The sequence below is a fragment of the Camellia sinensis genome, chromosome 3 (assembly GCF_055761805.1).
Source record: "Camellia sinensis isolate YWXY chromosome 3, ASM5576180v1, whole genome shotgun sequence".
Taxonomy (NCBI): domain Eukaryota; kingdom Viridiplantae; phylum Streptophyta; class Magnoliopsida; order Ericales; family Theaceae; genus Camellia; species Camellia sinensis.
In genome coordinates, this window is record NC_138963.1 from 53,571,993 (window position 1) to 53,581,639 (window position 9,647).

Sequence of the window (9,647 nt, forward strand, 5' to 3'; positions counted from 1 at the left end):
CCTTGTGACATTATCAAAAAGAAATCATGGGTCAGAATTTGGAGGAGGAGGAGGAGAAAAATTGTCACGACCCGAACCCGCCCCCATGGGTTAAGGACGTAACCGGCCAGTAATCCTAAGATCACCTACGGCCTCAAACCAAAACAGACTTAACACATCAGAGTAAAGGGGGGCCAAAGGGAAGCCAAATTTAAAACTTTGTCCATAGAGCTGTGCTTATATGCACATCAAACAAACCATGCTCAGATATGTTAATAACCCACGTCAAAAATACAGTTTCACAAAATTCATTACAGACAGGATCATCTAAACTGAGTCAACCCATATCACAATTACATACTGATATACACAAGATCCTTGCCAACAAGACAAAATGGAAATACATAACAGAATGGCAAGGTTGAGTCTCGTGCGTGAGACACAAGGCTGACTCTCTAAACTCATGTTATTCCTGGCAGACTTCACTGGGGCTGGGTTTGAACTTCTCTTGGCTCACCTACAAAGACATGAATGAGCGTGAGCGATAGCCCAGTGAATAATATCATCAAATATGACAGTTACATCACAATATGTAGAACAACATGCTCCAAACGGCCCTGGGCCCAATTCATACTTCTAATTAGCAAATATATAAGACTATACGAAATGCAAATCAAGTAACTGTAGTTCCAACATTCTGGCCTTTGGCCCATTTGGGTTTCCATTCATGGCAAAACGGCCTTCGGCCCATTCACTTATGTCGAAACGGCCTTTGGCCCATTCATTTTTATCAAAATGGCCTTCGGCCAATTCATTTATGTCAAAACGGCCTTTGGCCCACTCGTTCATGTCAAAACGGCCTTCGGCCTACTCATTCATGTCAAAACGGCCTTCGGCCTACTCATTCATGTCGAAACGGCCTTCGGCCCACTCACATGTGTCAAAACGACCTTTGGTCCATTCATTTACATTAGGACGACCTTTGGTCCATTCATTTATATCAGGACGACCTTTGGTCCATTCATTTACATCAAAACGACCTTTGGTCCATTCATTCACATCAAAACGACCTTTGGTCCATTCATTCATTTCAAAACGACCTTTGGTCCATTCATTCATATCAAAACGACCTTTGGTCCATTCATTCACATCAAAACGACCTCTGGTCCATTCATTTCTATCAAAACGACCTCTGGTCCAATTACTTTCATGTCAGACTTTTGCCCACAATCCCAATCAGCAATTCCAGCAATTCATAAAGCTTATGAGGGAATAGACAATTGGACATTCACAATTATTCGAATATCGATATTACTCACAGTGATCGGCTTGTGGATTCGCCCTGGAACTTGACCCTACACGTTTCATGAACACAAAAGGGTCATTAACAGTTCAATCCGTTATTTAATTCACATATTCCTCTTTAGGCTTTATTATTATCTCATCAACTCATTTACAATGCTTAACATATGCCTAAGAGTGCTTGCAACTGAAAGAGAACGGAAAACAGAACACAAAATGCAAAAACAGAATTTCAGAAAATATGGTCCCCGCTCGAGCGTGGACTTCCCCGCTCGAGCGGACCCTTAGGTCTGCAAAAGTACTGGTTGCCTTCAATTCCAGCTCGAGCGTGAGCTCGGCCGCTCGAGCGTACTGCCTGTCTACATAGCTCCCCGCTCGAGCGTCAACTTCCCCGCTCGAGCGGGAACCATGTCTGCAGAAAATGCTGGGAGCTCGATTTCTCCGCTCGAGCGGACGTCGAAAATCTGGGAATCCCAGGTTGAGTTCTTGAGCTCCATTCCGACTTTTAACCAACAAATCATGCATGTTGTAGCTCAAATATCACATATAAGTATACTAACAAGGTATAAACACCAAAACACCTTATTATGGAGCTCAATTTCAAGGATTAAACACTTGCATGTCTCAAATTGACACCAAACTCAATTCTATCATTCATATTCATGCATTCAAAGCTCCCATCTTCAATTATTCAGACATGCATGCCCATTTGACTTCATATTCACTTCAAATAATGTAATTAGTGCTCATTCCCATAAAATTTAACAAAGACATGCTTGCATGTGGGATTACACTACCAATCTTTCACAATTTCACAATTTACATGCTAGATTTTGTGATTCCTTAGGAGTTCTTCACATGCATGTACATATCAAGCCTCAATTTCAATAAAACCAACTCAAATCATGCTCTTGATCACAAACAACCCTTGAACACACAAGATTACACATTAAACTCATGAATTCAAGAATCAATGCTTACCTAGGGGCTCAATTCTTCCAATTTGGTCAAGCCTAGAGTTGTCTTCAAGACTTCCAAGATTCAAGAGCAAAACTTTGATTTCCTCCCCTCTCTCTCTCTAATTCGGGTCTCTCCTCCTCTAGAGAGTTAAACCAACCAAGAATGAAATAAGATGAGGGAGTTGAATACATAAGGGTCCCATATAACCCCACTAAGCCTCATTAATTTAATATTACATATTTGAGCACCAATTCATTAATTAATCAATTTAATCTGGCCTGAATCATTTTTCAATTAAATTTCACCGTAGGCTCTAAAAATTATGCCAATCACAATGGCGTAATCGATTTCGGGTTCTGTGGCCGATAAGGCCCTCAATTAAATTTCCAAAGCTGATTATTCAAACAGATATTCCTACGGTGAACAGATAGAACTTCAAACCACATATTTTCACATAGTGGAACACAAAATCATATCAAAATACATAATCACATCATGTTAAGGACCAATTAACATATTACGGAACAGGGGTATTACAGTCTTCCCCCCTTTAGGAAGTTTGGTCCTCCAAACTTAATTTACCTGTAGCCGAAAATAATTCGGAATACTTTCTTATTCAACGGTTCCATTTCTTTTTGATAGCCACTTGCTTAGCCCCAAAGTCAAACAAAACTCAGTTCTTACTCAGTCAGAGACTTACCTTTTCTTCCATACAAGGCCTGTATGGTGCCATACCGAAACTAGAGTGTAAACCGTCGTCGTGAGTAAGGTCTGCTAATGATGAATAGATCTTTCCAATTCCTCGAAAATCTAAGGTACACATTTGGAGCATTTCTCCCAGTGTCTAACAAGTTCTTTCTGATCATACATCAATTTGCGGATGGAAAAACAGCGCCGAATCATAATTCAGTTTCGTATCAAATTCGTAATTTGTCCAGATCATATACAGAAATCATAAGTCATGATTAAGTTTACGTGACACATCCATTAGCATTAACAGAACAGAACAGAACGGAACAGAACAGAACATATACACGTGAGGTTACGAATAACCAGTTTCATAAGGGAACCTTCGGGTCCGGATAACATAACAGAACAGAAGCTGAGCCCCCATTGCCTCTTGAAGGCTTTTCGGAATTCAAACACATTTAGAATTTCTGTCTAAACAATAAATACTGAGACTCCATGTAAACGAGAGATCTTATCGATGTAAACAGTGGCTAGTCTACAAGCATCATACAAAATTTTATAGGGAGAAATGGGCAACTTCAATAATTTTACCTACAATAGCCCAAATGGGACTTATACCTTGGGTGCTCAAGGTAGTCCCACAACGAAATTCGTAGCCACATATTCCCATTTCCATTCCAAAATGGAGAGAGGCTGAAGTAGTCCCGCCACTATCTGAAATTCAACTTCGACCTGTTGGCACCGAAAAAAATTTTTTAGACATATTCACCAACTGCCCTCTTCAAGGTAGGTCACCAACATATTTATTTCAATGTCAGCTAACTTTATCACAGAAGTTCGGTCTATTCTGTGTCACAAAAGTTCAATTCATTCTTCAATAATTCCCCAATTCACAATCTGATTCGGTATTTAGTCCAGTGACTCATCACAATCTTCAATAATTCCCCAATTCACAATCTGATTCGGTATTTAGTCCAGTGACTCATCACAATTATCCAAGGTCAATTAAAAGTCTTCAGGAATATAAGGTGGATCCAAATACTATTTCTCGAATCAACAAAGGTAGTATCGAAGTAAATACCCGTACAACGCACATAGTCCGTATATCCCCATAATACTGATTGTAAGATATAATAACATCGAAGCAGTCAATTTCTAACACAATACACGTGTTCTCAATTTATTCAACAGGTTACGGTCTACAATTCAGTTCGATATTCAATTTCCTGCTCCATCGAGTCTTTCCACACTATTTCATAGTCGCCAAAGCAGAAGGTAATTCATATATTAATCCCCATGATGTCAAAGATAATATCAAAATAGTTAGTCACATGTTAGACCCAATTTACACATCCTCAGAGCCCCAATCACAGAATATAATGGCACTGAGCAGTTATTCACAAGATGTACTGAATTCGCACATGTCCGGATAATCAGGGTTTTTCAAAGCTTTTTTTTTTTTGGATGTTAATAACATCTACATAATACCAAGGGATGACATTCCGAACAAAACAAAGGAATAATCGTCTCGGAATCGAAGCACACCCGTTCGCGACCGTCGGTGGCCGATTCCAGATTGATTATTCAAACCCACCCGTACGAAACCGTCGGTGGCAAAAGGTATCTCAATCAAAGGTGCTACATAGGCTTAACGTCCCCTAGCACGAAAGGACACTCTAAGAATGTCATCAAAGCAACACAACACCATTCACTATAACCTGATTTTTCTAAAATCTGGTAACACTGAAGCAATCACTCTCCCTTACAAAACATGTTCTGATCAGTCAAAGACAAATGTTCAGTACTGCTCAAAATCAAATCAATCTACCGTCATCAGTCCCCATAGCATCAAACCAACCAAGATGGGACAATACACAAGCATCGTTCCTTAAGACACCCAATCACGGGATTTGTACAATTCAGTTCATCTATAACACATATGTCCTCAGTAGTTGAAGGTGGGTTCTCAATGGTGTTCATAGGTAGATCAATCTATTGATAGCCCACAAAAGGTCTTTCAAATAAGTCAAGCACTCCATACGGATTCAAGTTTTAGGTCCATCAGTTTTCCTGCCAATAATAATCTGGTCATTTATTTATAGACAATTCTTAACCCCTTTTTACAAAATCAACTTAGATAGAGGTTCTTATCAATCAATCCAAGCAAAGGTCTTGTCAGATTAAATCAAACAAAGGTCCCGTCAAATTATATCCAATGAGGGTTCTATCAGGTCAATTCAGACAAAGGTTCTATTGGATCAAGTCAGATAGAAGTTTTCTCAAATAGGGTACATTTGATTCTGTAAAGCTCACTTCGTTTGTTTAGGCACATGGCTGATAGTTTCACAACTGCCCTAAATTTATCAGTTCTCAAGGTCGTATCAGAATCATTCATCACAACTGTTCATATCAAAGTGTTTCAAATCACGTACAATACGGTATTGTCCACATAAGTTCAGGTATGGTTACATAAGCATGCAAGTGTTCATATCAGGAGGTACGTATCATAATCAGTATAGCAGTTCCCAAAGAAGCCTTATATGCAAGAACATGGTGCACAGTAATACATTATACAAAGTTCCTCGGGTACATATAGTATGGGATTGTTACGCAAAAGTTCCAAATTAGTCACATCACCCAGTCAACTTTCTACCAATCAAAATATATGGTCTCACAATTATAGAGTTCATCATTAGGGCGCTCAACTTGGTCACACGATTATAGAATCATAATTCTAGTGGTTTAGTCATTGAAGACGGTAACATAATAAATCATCCTGAGCATAGGTGTAGATATATATGTGCATGTGCCGAGTCAATCAATATCCCAAAACGTATTTCACAAATTTCCCAAACGGGGCATATATCCCCAATGAATACAGTCTCAATCATGTGGGTCTAACCAATCTAGATAAACATGCAGCAGATATGAAATATATGCCGATCCGAATCAAATAATATCCCAAGCGAAGATGCACAAACGTACTAATTCAGAATCAATCAACACATAAGCATTCATTTGTAAACAGTATAGATACCTGGGATAATGGTTACAACATTCTGAGTGCTTTCTGGGATGAGTGTGATTACTCCATCCTGAGTAGCAATTCCTACCACTGGTACGAATTTAGCCAAGGCAAAGGATTCATTCACATTTCGTTCAATCCGGGGACAGGTCCTTGCCGTATGGTCCATTTTACCATATCTATAACGAGCCCCAGAAGTCTGATAACAAACTCCTCGGTGTTTCTCACACTGGTGGTGGCAAAGGTTCTTGCCGTAGTGGCAACTGACACTGCTGTCTCGAGATCTATGCCAATTCTTGTACTACTCTTTCCGGACTATCAAGTCGGGCTGTGGAAGAACCTTCCAACCCGTATGCCCTTAATTTGTCCATACTCTACACAAATTTTTATCAAACTTTACCAAATACTGGGATGCCCAATACGAAATTAAACACAAAATCACATGAGTACATTCGCACATAGGCACACTGTTATATTCTCCTTTCACATATCGTACACAATTAATCACTTACGTAACAGATAATTGCATATTTATCAAATATCGCATGCTGAACATTTACTAAGTAATTATATACTCATATCATGTTCATATTTCAAATAGACACCCGTAGGCAGAATTGAATGCACATAAACAACTTTTCATGTACGTGCATTATAACAAAACAAACTTGTTGTACACATTAGTGTAACAATTTATATCTCATATTCGAATCATGTGTGGTACTTCTTTTAGCGTGACATATCATGTTGGTCAAGCATATCAACATATCTCATACATAGGCCACGGTATTATTTCCCCCGGGCGAGGGCCTGTGCCACGGTATTATTTCCCCCGGGCTAGGGCTTCATGACCATAAGCCACAGTATTATGTCCCCTGGGCGAGGGCCTCCGCTAAGGATACCACAATTATGTTCCAGGGTACTTGTCATTTCATATCATTAACAAATATTTAAAGTTAAACATAACTTTACGAAGTTCTTATTCACCGTCTGATTAAACTTGCATTATACAATATACGAAAGATTCTACAAATATGCATATACTAGAGAGCATATGTAACCAAACAGTTTGCAATGCAAGTACAGCACAACTTATAGCACATAATTGCCCAAATCAAAACACTTAAGCATATTCTCGATGCTTTCGAATTCATACTTATCACATGAATGCATCCTAGATCTTTTCTAGACGCTTATTGCTCTTTTGGACAAGTGCGTGAGTTATTAACTCGTGCTCTGATACCACTCTGTCACGACCCGAACCCGCCCCCATGGGTTAAGGACGTAACCGGCCAGTAATCCTAAGATCACCTACGGCCTCAAACCAAAACAGACTTAACACATCAGAGTAAAGGGGGGCCAAAGGGAAGCCAAATTTAAAACTTTGTCCATAGAGCTGTGCTTATATGCACATCAAACAAACCATGCTCAGATATGTTTATAACCCACGTCAAAAATACAGTTTCACAAAATTCATTACAGACAGGATCATCTAAACTGAGTCAACCCATATCACAATTACATACTGATATACACAAGATCCTTGCCAACAAGACAAAATGGAAATACATAACAGAATGGCAAGGTTGAGTCTCGTGCGTGAGACACAAGGCTGACTCTCCAAACTCATGTTATTCCTGGCAGACTTCACTGGGGCTGGGTTTGAACTTCTCTTGGCTCACCTACAAAGACATGAATGAGCGTGAGCGATAGCCCAGTGAATAATATCATCAAATATGACAGTTACATCACAATATGTAGAACAACATGCTCCAAACGGCCCTGGGCCCAATTCATACTTCTAATTAGCAAATATATAAGACTATACGAAATGCAAATCAAGTAACTGTAGTTCCAACATTCTGGCCTTTGGCCCATTTGGGTTTCCATTCATGGCAAAACGGCCTTCGGCCCATTCACTTATGTCGAAACGGCCTTTGGCCCATTCATTTTTATCAAAATGGCCTTCGGCCAATTCATTTATGTCAAAACGGCCTTTGGCCCACTCGTTCATGTCAAAACGGCCTTCGGCCTACTCATTCATGTCAAAACGGCCTTCGGCCTACTCATTCATGTCGAAACGGCCTTCGGCCCACTCACATGTGTCAAAACGACCTTTGGTCCATTCATTTACATTAGGACGACCTTTGGTCCATTCATTTATATCAGGACGACCTTTGGTCCATTCATTTACATCAAAACGACCTTTGGTCCATTCATTCACATCAAAACGACCTTTGGTCCATTCATTCATTTCAAAACGACCTTTGGTCCATTCATTCATATCAAAACGACCTTTGGTCCATTCATTCACATCAAAACGACCTCTGGTCCATTCATTTCTATCAAAACGACCTCTGGTCCAATTACTTTCATGTCAGACTTTTGCCCACAATCCCAATCAGCAATTCCAGCAATTCATAAAGCTTATGAGGGAATAGACAATTGGACATTCACAATTATTCGAATATCGATATTACTCACAGTGATCGGCTTGTGGATTCGCCCTGGAACTTGACCCTACACGTTTCATGAACACAAAAGGGTCATTAACAGTTCAATCCGTTATTTAATTCACATATTCCTCTTTAGGCTTTATTATTATCTCATCAACTCATTTACAATGCTTAACATATGCCTAAGAGTGCTTGCAACTGAAAGAGAACGGAAAACAAAACACAAAATGCAAAAACAGAATTTCAGAAAATATGGTCCCCGCTCGAGCGTGGACTTCCCCGCTCGAGCGGACCCTTAGGTCTGCAAAAGTACTGGTTGCCTTCAATTCCAGCTCGAGCGTGAGCTCGGCCGCTCGAGCGTACTGCCTGTCTACATAGCTCCCCGCTCGAGCGTCAACTTCCCCGCTCGAGCGGGAACCATGTCTGCAGAAAATGCTGGGAGCTCGATTTCTCCGCTCGAGCGGACGTCGAAAATCTGGGAATCCCAGGTTGAGTTCTTGAGCTCCATTCCGACTTTTAACCAACAAATCATGCATGTTGTAGCTCAAATATCACATATAAGTATACTAACAAGGTATAAACACCAAAACACCTTATTATGGAGCTCAATTTCAAGGATTAAACACTTGCATGTCTCAAATTGACACCAAACTCAATTCTATCATTCATATTCATGCATTCAAAGCTCCCATCTTCAATTATTCAGACATGCATGCCCATTTGACTTCATATTCACTTCAAATAATGTAATTAGTGCTCATTCCCATAAAATTTAACAAAGACATGCTTGCATGTGGGATTACACTACCAATCTTTCACAATTTCACAATTTACATGCTAGATTTTGTGATTCCTTAGGAGTTCTTCACATGCATGTACATATCAAGCCTCAATTTCAATAAAACCAACTCAAATCATGCTCTTGATCACAAACAACCCTTGAACACACAAGATTGCACATTAAACTCATGAATTCAAGAATCAATGCTTACCTAGGGGCTCAATTCTTCCAATTTGGTCAAGCCTAGAGTTGTCTTCAAGACTTCCAAGATTCAAGAGCAAAACTTTGATTTCCTCCCCTCTCTCTCTCTAATTCGGGTCTCTCCTCCTCTAGAGAGTTAAACCAACCAAGAATGAAATAAGATGAGGGAGTTGAATACATAAGGGTCCCATATAACCCCACTAAGCCTCATTAATTTAATATTACATATTTGAGCACCAATTCATTAATTAAT